General features: G+C 44.6%; 1 pseudogene; it reads left to right on the top strand.

The window, feature by feature from the left end:
- The first annotated feature begins 217 nt into the window (after positions 1-217).
- Positions 218-603, top strand: LOC101516210 (protein LLP homolog; annotated as a pseudogene).
- The last annotated feature ends 14741 nt before the right edge of the window (positions 604-15344 follow it).

The raw sequence follows: 15344 nt of genomic DNA on the forward strand, positions 1-15344 counted from the left end.
CCCTCCAACTTGCTAAGACTGTTCTCAAACGCTAGAAGACACAGATTGCAAAACCTGGGCGAGTCAGGAGTGTGACTGTAGGACCACTTGGGTCTGCGGCTGAGGGAAATGACAAGGGGGAGATCCGCTGAATCTCCGAAAACCGAGAAATTCTTTCTCAAGTAATCCTTAAGTCCAGCTTGGGCAGCTCGTGGTGGTGCCGGCAGAGGGGTAAAACATGGCTAAGAGCTTAGGGAGTGAGTGCAAAAGGACGATGCGTGCTGAAAAGAGAAAAAACAACACTCCAGAGGAGCTCAGCTGGCTTAAAGATATCCTCAGAGTAGACGGTGGTGGTCTAATGAAAGATATTAAAGACAGCAACCGTGGTGGCACCCGGACATCACCAAGAGAAAATGGAATGTAAGGTGACAGAAGGATGACATGAAAATGGAGACTGAAACAGAGAGATACAGAAACGCTGTTCCAGATGAGCATGGACAGTACCCAATATGGATGAACCAGAGGCGAAGAAAAGGGCTGAAGGCAAAACAAGAGAAAGCAGAGGTTGAGAGCAAAGCCAAAGCAGTGAAGGCAGCCCAGGGCTTGGCTAACAGCACAGTTTAGTGAGAGTGTGTGCATGGATTTCAGCCCTCACCAGGTGAAAAACAGTTGTTTTCATAGTTCAAGCGACCTTTATTTTCTTCAATTCAAACCCAGTGTAACTCCTCCAAGCTTTTGAGAAAACTAAGATAAAGGACTTTTGGTGGTGAGTAAAAAAAAAAAAAAAAAAAAAGGAAAGGAAAGAAATCCATCAGTCAATGGCAGACTGCATGAGAAAAGACATGTGTAGGACAGAAGCCAGTCTCTTTTCCTCCCCCATTTCTAATTTAAGGGTCCTAGACAGTGAAATGACAGAGGCGAGAGTCGTTCAGTGGAACACGGGGAAGCTGGGACAAAGAAGTAGAGCTAATCACTAAGCTTCTAGACTATTCTCCATGTTTCCACAAAGGCACCAGCAAGTTCAACCCACCAGGTACAAGCAGGCAAACACTTGACATGTGATAAGGCTAAAGTTTGTTTATGGTCTAAGCAAAGACTTAATAACATCCTCTCTACACTTCTGCAGGCTCAAATCACAACAATGTGACCTCTGGCCGAAATGTTTGAGATCTTCTTGAACATCAAATTGTGACTTTCCGAATATCCCACAAGCAATAGTTCTTCTGTGACTATATATTTACCTAAAAACTTTTGAAAATCTTTAAGAGAAGCTGTGCCAAGGCATTAGTTGGCTCTCAGTGGATATTATTAAATTAACTTAAAATAATAGCATATACCTAAGATTAAAAGGATATTTTTTAAAGTTCATGGAAAATGGGATTAAAAATACCTTTATTTTAATGCAAAAAAAGAGTTTAAAATCCACACATAGTTTTTTTTTCACAAAAGCATTTTCCATGAATTTTTAAAAAGGATTTATGTATTTATTTGAAAGTCAGAGTTACATTGAAATGGAAAGAGAAAGAAAGAGAACTTGCTGGTTCACTCCTCATATGTCTACAGTAGCCTGAGATGAGCCATGCTGAAGCCAGGTGCCAGGAGCTTCCTCCAAGTCTCCCGCATGAGTGACAGGAGTCCAAGTCCTTGGACCATCTTCTGCTGCTTTTCCCTCTCCATTAGCAAGGGTGTTGGACTGGAACTGGAACAACTAGGACAGGAAACAATGCCCAAATAGGTTGCCAGCACTACAGGTGGTGGCTTTTCCTACTATCCCTACAATACCAGTCTCACCAAGAACTTTTTTTAAAGATGTATTTATTTTCATTTGAAACACAGATTTAGAGAGAGAAGAAACACAGAGGATAAGCCTCCATCCACTGGTTCACTCCCCAAAAGGTTGCAATGGCCAGAGCTGAGCCGATCTGAAGCCAGGAGCCATATGCAGGGGGCTGGATGGGAAGTGGAGCAGCCAGGACAGGAACCAGGACACATATGGAATGTTGACACTTGCAGGTAGAGGATTAATAAACTGAGCCATTATACTGGCCCCCCACCAAGAACTCTTTAAAGATGTTTCAATGCATATAGTTCAAAAAAAATTTTTTTGTGGGGCTGTCACTAGGTCATAGTGGAATGAGCCTCTGCCTGCATTGCTGGCATACCATATAGATGTCAGTTCAAGTCCCAGGTATTATGCTTTCAGTCCAGCCCCCTGCCAATTGCCTGGGAAAGCAGTGGAGGTCTGCCTAAGTGCTTGGGCCCCTGCATCCATGTGTGAGCCCTGGACTGGACCAAACCAGCTGCTGTCATTGCAACCATTTGGGCAGTGGAGGGGTGAATGATGGAAGATCCTCTCTCTCAATCCTTTTCTCTCTCTCTCTCTTCCCTCTGTGTGTGTATCTATACGCTCATCTCTCCTTGTAATTCTGCATTTCAAGTAAATAAACACATCTTTACATTTAAAATCCACACAAAAGAAAGTTACCTTTTAAATCTATTATCCATCAACTTTTTGAAGCACCCATGTACTGATTTCATCTACAGGCAGAGCTTGTAGGGATGCACTCTCCATCTACAGAGTGGAAATTAGAGGCGTCTGTTTCCATTTGTCTGCGTGTTAGAGAAAAGCTGAAGCTGTTCATCAGTGTGTCGGCCTTTCCTGGGCTCCCAGCAGAAATTGGGGAGCTCTGCAGGTGGCATCTGTCTGATGAGGCACTTCAACATTCACACACAGTCAAACCTACTTGCTGCTTAGTGAACTGTTAAGCATGTGTGTCTGTGCTTGACCAGCAACCCAGCTCCCCTGCGCTTCAGCTGATCACCTTGAATTCACCGAGACTCAATGTTGTCAACATCTAGTTTTTTAAAAACCTAGTGTTTATAGAGCACCACTAGCAAATCTCTTCTCTCCTCAATGTGCAAGATGCAAGCTCAGATGCACCCATCTTGTCAAAGTGCTGCTGATCTGGACATCATAATTTAAGTCCCAAACCACATTTTAAGTCTACATCACTGTTTTACCTTATGAAACGTAAAAGTGACACAGGGCTTTGAGAACATTTTGAGAACGCTGCACTGCAGTATACAGTATTTTTGTTTGCAAGAAACAAATGAGTTTATAAAAATCAACTTTTTCGGCAATAGAAATAAAAAAGAAAGATTTCTCTTCACTAAATTTCATAATGCTACCTCGTAGCATTATGGGAATAGGGTACATGGTACAGGTGAAAGAGTTACAATCTGGGAACCTTGTAGCAATGCAACCTTCTTACATTTTCAATTTTTTAATATTTATTTATTTGTATTGGAATGGCAGATTTACAGAAAGGAGAGATCTTCCATCCGCTGGTTCACTCCCCATATGGTCACAATGGTCAGAGCTGAGCCAATCCCAAAGCCAAGAGCCCAGAGTTTCTTCAGGGTCTCCCACGTGGGTGCAGGGTCCCAAGGTTTTGGGGCATCCTCTACTGCCTTCCCAGGACACAAACAGGGAGCTGGCAGGGAAGTGGAGCAGCCAGGACATGAAGCAGCACCTACATGGTTCCCAGGAACATGCAAGGGAAGGATGTAGCCACTGAACCATCAGGCTAGGTCCACATTATCAACATTGTAGCAGGATTCTGGATGTGACTTGAGAGTGTGACATGCTTCATGAACTAAGATTTACCCAAACTATATCCAAGAAAGTGAATGTTCTAAAGTTATCGGTACCCCTTGATCCACCTATTTACATGCTAGAAATGAGTAATGAAGTGCACAAATATGTGCTCAGAGGTTTTCACGACCTCGTTCTCCTCGGATGCCTATTTGCAAGTTCCCTCACCTGCTCAATTTTCCTCCTTCTCTCCTGAGACAATCACGCTTGTCTGTCTTGCAGGCAGGCACCAGTTCTACACATCAAGTCTGGCAGAAACTCTAAATTCCACGGATTTCTAACTCAGGACTTCCAGTCCAGCGGAATGTTTATACTGGAACACCATAAGAAAACAGAGAGGAAAAAAAAAAATTATTCATGGTACTATCAGTAACAACTTAAGTTGCCAATTTCTTAAACTCCCAATTTGCCAATCACACATCTAAAAAACTGGAATTTAATCCTAATAATTATATAATCCACAGATTTTATGCAAGACAATTCAGTTAGGAAGGTGGAGCAAAGATGTAGCTTAATTACAGAATTCTATCTTTTTTAACAATGTATTTAATTTTATTGGAAAGTCAGATATGCAGATAGAAGAGACAGGAAAATCTCCCATCCACTGGCTCATTTCCCGAACAGCTGCAACAGCTGAAGCTGAACCAATCCGAAGCAGGAGCCTGGAGCTTCTTCTGGGTCTCCCACGTGGGTGTAGGGTTCCAAGGCTTTGGTCTATCCTAAACCGCTTTCCCAGGCCAAAAGCAGGGAGCTGAATGAGAGGCGGGGGGCGGGGGGGGCATGAACCAGCACCCATTTGGGATCCTGGCATGTGCAAGGCAAGGATTTAGCCACTAGGCCACTGCGTCGGGCCCCACAGAATTCCATCTCTTAATCATGGTGCTATCCCTTGCTATTTTTGACAGTTTGGGGGGAGGGGTGGTTAAGCTTGATGCCTTTAAGCTCATCAGAGCTGTTGGGGTTGTCACTTTACCCAAAGAGCTTCCTATACCACAACTGTTGAAAAGAAGTGGAAGGGAGAAAAAAAGATCCATCTTACCAACGAATATGCTCATCCTAACACTGAACTAGAAGCAAGAACAGACTGGTACTTGGCAGAGTGGTACATCTGCTTGCTATATGAGAACAGTTGGGTTTGAATCGCAGTGCTTCTCCCAATTTCAGCTCCCTGTTAACACAGCTGGCAGGGAGCAGGTGATGGCTCAAGGAGAGTTCCACCCTGGTACACATCTAGAAGACCCGGATGGAGCTGCTGGCTTCCAGCTTCAGTCTGGCCCAGCCTTGGTTGTGCCAAACATTGAGAGACTGAACCAGAATATGAGCTATCTCTGTGTGTCATTCCCTTTCTGCCTTTCAAATAAACATAAAATGTGATAATAAAAAACCAAAATGATTGAAAGATTGACAAAATTCTTTCTGCTCTGTATGTTTTCTGAAATCATTAAAGGACTTAAAGTATTATTTAAATTATTTAAATAATTATTTAAAGTATTATTTAGTGTGTTCCACTGAGATACTGTATGAAGTAAAGTATACCATCATGTTGATCGACATAAAACATATGCATAATAAATTGCTGGGATATTCAACATCTTTTTATAATTTCTTTTTTTAAGATTTATTAATTTTTGTTGGAAAGTCAGATATACAGAGAGGAGGAGAGACAGAGAAGACCTTCCATTCGATGATACACTCCCCAAGTGGCTGCAACACCTGCCAAACCGAAGCCATGAGCCCAGAGCCTCCTCCAGGTCTCCCACACGGTGCAGGGTCCCAAGGCTTTGGGGCCGTCCTCCATTGCTTTCCCAGGCCACAAGCAGGGAGCTGGATGGGAAGCAGGGCTAATGGGATTAGAACCGGCGCCCATATGGGATCCCAGTTAGTGCAAGGAGAGGACTTCAGCCACTAGGCTACAGTGCCTGGCCCATAATTCAACATCTTTTAAATTATCTTCTAAACTAGAAACTAGTGCTGAAACTAGAGCGATATATATTTTCTCCTTTATACTCTTCTGTATTACTCAAATGTTTACAATATGTAATACATTGTTGTCAAGGGAAAATAGCCAATATAAAAAGAAAATTTTTAATATTCAACCTGAACCATGATATCTATTAATACAAGTTTGTTCAGTACTACAAAAAGTGAACTTACATTGGGCCTGGTGTGGTAGCCTGTGGTTCAATCCTTACTTTGCATGCACTGAGATCCCATGTGGACACTGGTTCGTGTCCTAGCTGCTCCACTTTCCATCCAGCTCCCTGCTTGTGGCTTGAGAAAGCAGTCAAGGATGGCCCAAATCCTTGGGACCCTGCACCCACATGGGAGACCCAGAAGAAGCTCTTGACTCCTGGGTTCGGATCAGCTCAGCTCTGGTTGTTGCAGCCATTCGGGAAGTGAACCAACAGATGGAATATCTTCCTCTCTGTCTCTCCTTCTCTCTGTAAATCTAACTTTCCAATAAAAATAAATAAATCTTTTTAAGTGAACTTACATTACTATATAATAGAACATATTATGATGTAATAATAGTTAACACTGTACAAAAAGAAAAACTGATGATACAACCAAATAACCAATCAGACTTATCTGCTCAAAAAGGATTCAGTATAAAATAAAGATAGTGTAATTAACCATTGGGTAAAAGGAAGGGATTATGAATAAGTGGTGCTGATAGAGTGTATCCATTATTTGAGGGGGAAGATAAATCAGTACCTTGTAATATGCAATACATACTTTGAATGAATTAAATCGATACTGTAAAAACTACACTCAACAATATCCCAAAAAAAGGAAAACTACATATAGATTCGTGATCTAGGATTTAGAATATCTTTCTAGTCAAAATGCTGAAGAAAGAACGCAAACCAGGGAGAGGATATCCAAGATGGCAGAATAGGGAGATGCTACACCGACTTCAGCCACAGATACCAGAGAAACTGAGGCAGGACCATGTTCCCAGGGGTCTGATGGAGAGACATTTTCAGTGGAAAACAAGGAAAACACAATGGAGACCCTGTGGAGCAGTAAGAGCAGAGGCACAGACACAAAACCATCAGCTGCAAGGCAGCAGGAACTCCTGACTGTTCACAGCAGGCTCCCAGCTGGGGCGCAGCATCTTCCCGGGCTAGGTGAGAGGAGGCTGGTGCAGTGGTACCACTCTCCCTCCGCCCCGCCCCCTCCCAAACCAAGGCACCAGTCTCCATCTGCTAAGGTGCAGCTGCAGTCATTCTCTGCCCTCGGGGAAGGGCAGCACGCTCACACAGACACATCACAGGATGGAGAGCCCAGCTCCTGAACCTTGTGACTGGGCAGAGGCCACAGAGCTGAGGGGGACATGAGCTGTGGCTGTGTGTTCCTGTGCACACGTGTGGTCTGCCTGCAGAAACTCCAGTGAGCCAAGATCAGATCTTGTAAACAGCTCAGACTCCCGCTATGAAGAGAGTCAGTGTGCCGTCTAATTCATCAGCCTGGATGAACGGGGCACATAGGTATTCAAGTCATGAATCAGGTAGTTTACCTGGGATTGTGAACACACTGCCCCAATTTCAAAATCCCCACACACTTACCCCACCCCCCTCTACACACAACGGCCAGAACTCCCTGGCCCCACCCAGCACACACTCCTGGTACTCCAGCACAAGTCTCAGGCACTTTACCAACCCAGAGACACACATTTCCAAGAATAAAATATGTGATCAAAAAACTATAACCATACCCCAGAGGACATAACAATGGATCCCCAAGATGCATAAGAGCAGAACAGAAGAAACATATAGAAGGAAGGCAATATGATGCCCCAAAAGGAACAAAATAATGTATTAACACTGGGTTGTAATTGAAGAGGAATTGAAGGGCTGGCACTATGGTGCAGTGGGTTAAGGCACTGCCTCTGGTGCCAGCAGCCTATATGGGCACTGGTTCAGGTCCTGGCTGCTTCACTTCTGATCCAACTCCTTGCTGTTGTACAATAGAAGATGGTCCAGGTCCTTGGGCCCCTGCCACTCACATGGGAAACCTGGAAGAAGCTCCTGGCTCTTCATGGGTTGGCCCAGCCCTGGCTGTTACATCCATGTGGGAATTAAGCCAGCAGATGGAAGATCTCTCTCTCTCTCTCTCTCTCTCTCTCTCTCTCTCTCTCTCTCTCTCCTGTCAAATGAATAAATCTAGGAAGGAAATGAAGGAAGGAAGGAAGGAAGGGAGGAAGAGAGGAAGAGGAGGGAGGGAGGAAGGAAGGAAGGGAGCGGAGAGAGGGAAGAGGAGAGAGAAGAGGAGAGGAGAAAACACGAAGGAAAGAAAAAAAGGGATTCAAAGGAATAATTGTAAAGTCACAGAGAAATAGTGAAATAGTTCCATGAAATAAAGCAATGTGTAAATCATATGGATAAGAAAATTTACAGCAAAATACTGAAGAAAATAAGACAGAAATATTCGATTTTAATATTTGCTAAGTTAAATAAAATATACAGCGAGAAGCCTTAACAACATTCTTAGGCAGAAGAAAGAATATCTGATCTAGAAGAAATATCCCAGTGAGCTGAAAAAAAAAAGAGAGAGACTGCAAACAGTGCTTAGGATTTATGGATACCATCAAGCAGGCTAGTCTTAGGAGCTTCTGGAAGAGGAGGAAAAGAACAGCTTAGGAAACTTATTCAGTGAAATGGTAGCAGAAATTTTTTCCAATTTAAAAAAAAAGATATGGACATTCAAGTACAAGAAATCCATAGAGTCCCAAAATAGCAAAGATCCTGACCAGCACATATTAACTGGGAAAAAAAAAAAAAAACAGAATCTCTTTCCAATCAGATTAATAGATTTCTCAGTAAAAATACATGAAGATTAAGCAATAAGCTCCTAAATGAACTGTTGGTCACAGGGGAAATCAAAGAATCCCTTGGAATGAGTTTAACTGAAACCATAACATAGCAAAATGTACGGAAACCAGCAAAAGCAGTGTTAAGAGGAAAATTTATAGCAGTAAGTCCCTACATATAAAGATGGGACTGATGTCAAATAAATGATCTAACAGTACATCTCAAGGATCTAGGAAAACAAGACCCAAACCTAAAATTAGTGGAAAGAAAAGAAGAGTAAAAACTAGAGGGAAAGAAACAAAACAGATTTTAAAAAAAAAAAAACTATCAGTGAAATTAAGAATTTTTTTAAATTAAGAAAATTGATAAGCCATTGTTCTAACAAAAGAGAGGGAAAGAAGACCCTAACTAACCAAATAAGAGTTGGAAAAAGGAGATACCATAACCAATACCATAAAAATAAAAACTAAGAATTAGTACAAACAACTAAATGCCAAAAATTGGAAAATTTAGAAAAAATGATAGATTTTTGAACACATACAATTTACCAAAATTGAATCACAAAGACATTGAGAACCTGAGTAGACCAATAACCGATGTTAAGATTGACTCACTTCAGCAAAGAAAAGCCCAGGAGCAGGTGTCTTCACTGCTGAAATCTACCAAAGCTTTAAGAAAGAGATTGTCTTAATTCTTCTTAAATTATTCAAAACAATTAAAAGGAAGAAAGCCCCTCAAATTTCATTTTATGAGGCCAGCATTACAAATTTCAAAAGCTGATAGATACGTCAAAAAGGCAAATTGCAGACCAATATTTCTGATGAACATAGATATAAAAACTCAGAAAAATCACATCCAACAAAGCATCATTCACCCAAACCAAATGGGGATTTGTGCCAGGAATACAGGTATGGTTCAACACAGAGGTGCTATTATCATATCATAAAAAAATCAAAATTATATGATTATCTCAATAGATACAGAGAAAACATTTGGTAAAATATCTTCATGATAAAAAAATCTTCAAATAGGTATAAAAGGCAGGAGGAGGGGAGGCTGGCACTGTAGCACAGTAGGCTAAGCAACAGCATCCCTTATGGGCACGGGTTCAAGTCTTGACTATTCATTTCTGACCCAGTTCCCTGCTTAAGGCTCTAGTCCTTGGGCCCCTGCATCCATATGGAAGACCTCGAGGAAGGAGCTAGATGGGAAATGGAGCAGCCAGGACATGAACCAGCACCTATATGGGATCCCAGTGCTTGCAAGGTGAGGATTTAGCAACTGAGCCATCGTACTGCCCCCCACCCCCATTTGTTTTGCTGTTTTGTTATTTTGTGTCTTTTCTAAACAAATAAATATATATATTTCCTTATTTGAAAATGTTACTGAGAGAGAAGTAAGTCTTCCATTTACTGGCTTACTCCGCAGATGGCCAGAACAACCAAGACTGGATCAGGCTAACACCAGAAGCAAGGAACTTCTTTTTTTTTCTTAAGAGATATTGATTGATTGATTGGAAAGGCAAATATACAGAGGGAAGCATATACAGAGAGAATGATCTTCTATTTGTTGATTCACTCCCCAAGCGGCCACAATGCTTGGAGCTGAGCTGATCTGAAGCCAGGAGCTTCTTCCTGGTCTCCCATGTGGGTGCAGGATCCCAAGGCTTTGCGTCATACTCTACTACTTTCCCAGGAAGACCTAAAAGAAGCTCCTGGTTCCTGACTTCAGACTGCCTCAGCTTCAATCATTGTGGCCATGTGGGAAATTCTCTCTCTGTCTCTCCCTCTCCTTCTGTCACTCTGTCTTCCAAATAAACAAAATAAATCTTTTTTTTTTTTTTTAACGAATGTATCTATGAAGGCCTGGTGCAGTAGCCTAGCAGCTAAAGTCCTTGCCTTGCACATGCCAGGATCCCATATGGGTGCCAGTTCTAGTCCCAGCAGCTCTGCTTCCCATCCAGCTCCCCGTTTGTGGCCTGGGAAAGCAGTCGAGGATGGCCCAAAGCCTTGGGACCCTGCACCCACATGGGAGACCCAGAGGAGGCTCCTGGCTCCTGCTTTGGATCAGCTCAGTTCCGGCCGTTGCAGCCACCTGGGGAGTGAATCATCAGACAAAAGATCTTCCTCTCTGTCTCTCCTCCTCTCTGTAAAAATAAATAAATAAATAAGTGTATGTGCTACATTAAATCTATTCTCTGTATTAATATTACACTAACATTACACCTATGAAAACATAAATAAATATACAATTTTTATTGTTTTATTTTATTTTAGTTGATGTTTACATAATTGATCAGGATGGGGAGGATTCAGGGTTAGGAAAAAGTGGATCATTGCTTATTAATTTTCTATTTCTTCTTCTGTTTGGGGTGGAGGGAGAGAGATGGGGGAGAAGCCATACCCAGCCTTCCAACTGCCCCAATACCCAAGGATGGGGAACAGCCACCCGATGTCACAAGGTGGCACACACTCCAAGGGTTCTTTCCAGGTGGTTGCCATAGTTCTGAAATGCTGTCGATCTTGCCGATCCACGGATAAGGAAACCTTTCCAATGTCAATTGGCTCACACAGTCGACCTTAGAGTCTCCATTCGCCCAGATACTTGATGTCATCATTTGGCTGGGGTAGTTGTCCAGTTTGTTCTGTTCTCCTTCCTCTGGCATGGTACCAGCTGTCCTCTGCAGACCCCAATGGACTGCCATATCCTCCATGTGCATCAGGGCCTGCCATTCATTGCTCTATCCTTTCCACTGAGGAGGACCAGTTCTCATAGGCGGGCCCAAGGACCCGGGCCAGGTGACCCAGACACCACCAGCCCCCTGCCCTCGGGGCTCATGGACCAGGCACCCACCTCCCCCGACTGGCACGGCTCGCCTCACCTCAGCATCCACCAGCAGATGCTTCAGTCTGGCTCGGTCCGGTCTACCCCCAGTTCTAGCTCCCTCTGGTGGATGCTACAACCTAGCCTTGCCCAATCAGCTCCCAGTCCTGGCCCCAGTGCGAACTAGCTGGTGTTGCAGCCCAAACCGGCCCCTCCTGTACCCTGTCCTAGTTCTCACATCTGCCTATAGATGTTATGAAATGGCCCAGCCTGGCCTACCCCCAGGCCTGACCCACATGTACGCCTGCAGGTACTGTAACCTCGTCTGCTTTGGGCTGCTCCTTGCCTTGGTTCTTGTACTCACCTGCAGTGACTGTGTCTTAACAAAGAAATTCTACAGGCTTCTCTATCAGGTCCTCTTCCAGTGGCAGATCTTGTGCACACTGGCGGGTCCTTGGCCCAGGTTGACTTTGTCCACCTCTTATTCAGTCCAGAACAGTGTCCTTGCCCAACCAGTCTATTATACCCAATCCAGTTCTTACTGTCGGGTGTTGCAGTCTAGTCACACACCTGATCACACCCAGACACAGCTCTCATGTGGTTCAGCAGGAGTCAAAACTTAGCCCAGCCCATTTTATACCCACTCTGGCTCTCATGAGTACCAGTGGGTGCCAAAGTCTAGCCCAGTCAGGTGCTATCCAGACCCAGTCGACACCCATGCCAACGGAGACTGCAGCCATGTCCAGTCCAGCCCTCTGCCCCCATTCCAGCTCCCATGCTCAGCAGTGGGAACCCAACCTAGCCGAGGCATCCCCTTAGCTCCCCAACCAGGCCTCTTCCCAGCCACAGATCTTGCGTGTGCCAACAGATTATTGTTCCACATGGGTAAGCCCACATAGCCCTCCCCCCCACACACACACGCAGATTCTGCCCCTATCCCTGATTCATTGACGTGCTGGTTAGTTTCATGGTCCAGCCTCACGTTACCCATTTGTTCCCTGTTCCGAGTCTCACTGGTGGGTTCCGTGATCTAGCCCTACAAACACAGTGGCCTTGTCCTTGGAAGTCCCTCAGAAGTCATTCCTCACCTGGACATGAGCCCTTGGGTCTCTGCTCGCCCCCACTTATGCCATCCCCCAACCCCTGTAATCCCACACCCACAAGACCCCAGAGCGCACCACTGGCATGAGGCCCCCTGGGTGTGCGCCCACCACTGCCACTTGAGCAGTTCAGAAGTGCCCAGGCCTCTGTGCCCACCACCGAGGCGGGGGTGGTCCAAGGCCTCCCCACAAATCTTTTTTTAAAAATTGAAAATGAAAAGAATTCTAGCAGAGTTTGGGACCACAGTCACATATATTAATACCAAAGCAAGACAAGAATGTTTATAAACAGGCTCATGTGAAGTCCAGTTAGCTTTTGATTCGGATGAGCTCTGTTGCCAAGCCAACAGTAAAAGTTCTTGGTTTCTAGAGCTTTCCTAAGTGATGATGACATTGTAGACGAAGGTCGCAGAGCCAATTACTCCCTTCAGTTTCAACCCCAAGTGAAAGTCAGAATTCCTCCCACCCTTTCCACTGCCACAAGACTGCACCCAGCTCACCTCCTAACCCTGGGAAGGTGGCTTCACACTCCTGCCACAGGGCTTTCAACCAAACAAGAAAACTTTGGTTGGCATTTGGGAGGCGATGGCCTGGCCTGACTTCTCTCCTTACCTTCCCTCACTGTCTCCTCACTCAATGCTTCTCAAACTTGAGCTCACGTCACACACTCTGGTTCCGGAGCCCTCCTCGTGGTGTCTGACCTAGTGGGTCTAGGGCAAGGCCAAGAAGTTTCCCAGAGACACTCGCACTGCCGGTCTTTGGCGCAGCTGTAGGGGTCTTTCATCTCTGTGACCCCACTGTGTGTTTGATGACTCACAGCTGCCTGCCCGGTCCACTCAGAGGCAGCACCAGAGCCAGCTGGGTCTCTGCCATGACGTGCCCATTGCCGGGGGATTTTAGGAGATGTCATCCTCTAAAGCCCAGGTTAGCACTTCACTGCTAAAGGAAATCAAGGAGTAGCTTAAGAGGGGTTGCAGGAAGGAGCTGAATTTTTATTTGATTTGATTTTTAAAAATGATTCATTTTTGTTGCGAAGTCAGATACATAGAGAGAGGAGAAAAAACAGAGAGAAATATCTTCCGTCCGATGATTCACTCCCCAAGTGAGCCGCAACGGCCAGTGCTGAGCTGATCTGAAGCCAGGAGCCAGGAGCTCTTCCGGGTCTCCCACACAGGTACAGGGTCCCAAGGCTTTGGGCTGTCCTCGACTGCTTTCCCAGGCCACAAGCAGGGAGCTGGATGGGAAGCGAGGCTACCAGAATTAGAACCAGCGCCCATATGGGATCCCAATACATTCAAGGTGAGGACTTTAGACGCTAGGCCAGGGCGAGGGGCCCCTTGATTTGATTTTTAAAGATTTATTGTATTTTTATTGGAAAGTCAGATATACAGAGAGGAGGAGAGACAGAGAGGAAGATCTTCTGTTTGCTGATTCACTCCCCAGTGGCTGCAATGGCCGGAACTGAACTGATCCAAAGCCAGGATCCTGGAACCTCTTCCAGGTCTCCCACCAGAATCAGGGTCCCAAGGCTTTGGGCCGTCCTCGACTGCTTTCCCGGGCCACAAGCAGGGAGCTGGATGGTAAGTGGGCTGTCAAGATTAGAATTGGTGCCCATATGAGATCCCGGCGCATGCACAGCAAAGACTTTAGCCACTAGGCTATCATGCCAGACCCTGAATTTTGATTTTAAATGTAATCTCTGAATTGAAATTCCTTTTCTAATAACTTATATCACATTACTTCCTGGGGGGAAAAAACTTCTCGAAAAAATGAGTTAAAGCAGTTTTTAACATAGGTAATCCAATCAACATGGAAAACCCACTGGATACAGATTATCTCCCTTGAAGTAAGTTGATTTTCTTCTCTACTTACTTTATAATTCATAATATCCCATCAATATTCTTTACTCACTTTAGTTACAAATGTGTTATTTCATATACATTGTGGATTTAATTGATTTTGGAGGACCGATCTGGAAATCTATTCATAAATGAGAATTTTGTATATAAGAAATGTGTATTTTTGTCTCAGCAAAAACTTACTGGTTAATGCATGTCTTGGTCAAGGACTATTCCGTTTAATAACAGACCTATAAGGAACACATCCTACTGGCAGATTATCATTTAAACTGTTATGACTGACTGAAAAAAACAAAAACTTTGCTTTTTCAAAATAATCAACTATAGAGACCATTAAGTAGCACCAAGGAAAAGCATATTTGACTCACGTTGTAAAAATGGAGTAGAAATAACAGGGAAACAGCCTCACTTATTTCAGCTCTGTAGACTGTCTCGTGAGATTGACTCCGCTTTCCCATTAGAGACCCTCAGAGAGCATGCTGTGACCACAGCCCACCACAAGCAGCCAGGTGAAACCTTGGATGACAAACAGCCATGCCTTAGGACTAGGGCTAACCAGAATATCAACAAAAATCAACCACAGAAGACTATCCAGAGAAGCAAAAACGCACTTCCCAGTATCCCTTCTGGACATCCCCTTTAGAGATGAAACAGAGCAAGGGCCCACTGCCCATGATGGCAGGAGCCAATACTGTCACACTCACTTGGTGGTGGCTGGTCGGAGGCCAACCCACCAGGAGACAGGGCTCAGCTCGGTCCCCTCAATCTGGTATCTGGGGCAAGATTTGATGGGCTTTGGTACCAACATCTTCCTGGCCAACGCACAGCTCATACCCGGAAGGGTTCCAGGGTGCAGGGTCCAGTCTCCTTTTTCCACAGGCAGAGAACCTGGCTCTTCCTCTTGGCCGTGTGCCCATGGCTTGCAGCTGCTGTGCTGGCAAGATGATAAATGGGACATGGCAACAGAGTCTAACCTGCTGGGGCTGATTCTGCATTACAGAGGCCTAGAGCTAGTCTCAGATATCTCTGCCCCAGCATTAGCGTCTGTTAGTATTCCATCCCTCAGCAAGATCACCTGCCACTCATCCCAGTTCTGGGTGTTACAGGTGGGGCT

This window comes from Ochotona princeps, chromosome 1 (assembly GCF_030435755.1).
Source record: "Ochotona princeps isolate mOchPri1 chromosome 1, mOchPri1.hap1, whole genome shotgun sequence".
NCBI lineage: Eukaryota > Metazoa > Chordata > Mammalia > Lagomorpha > Ochotonidae > Ochotona > Ochotona princeps.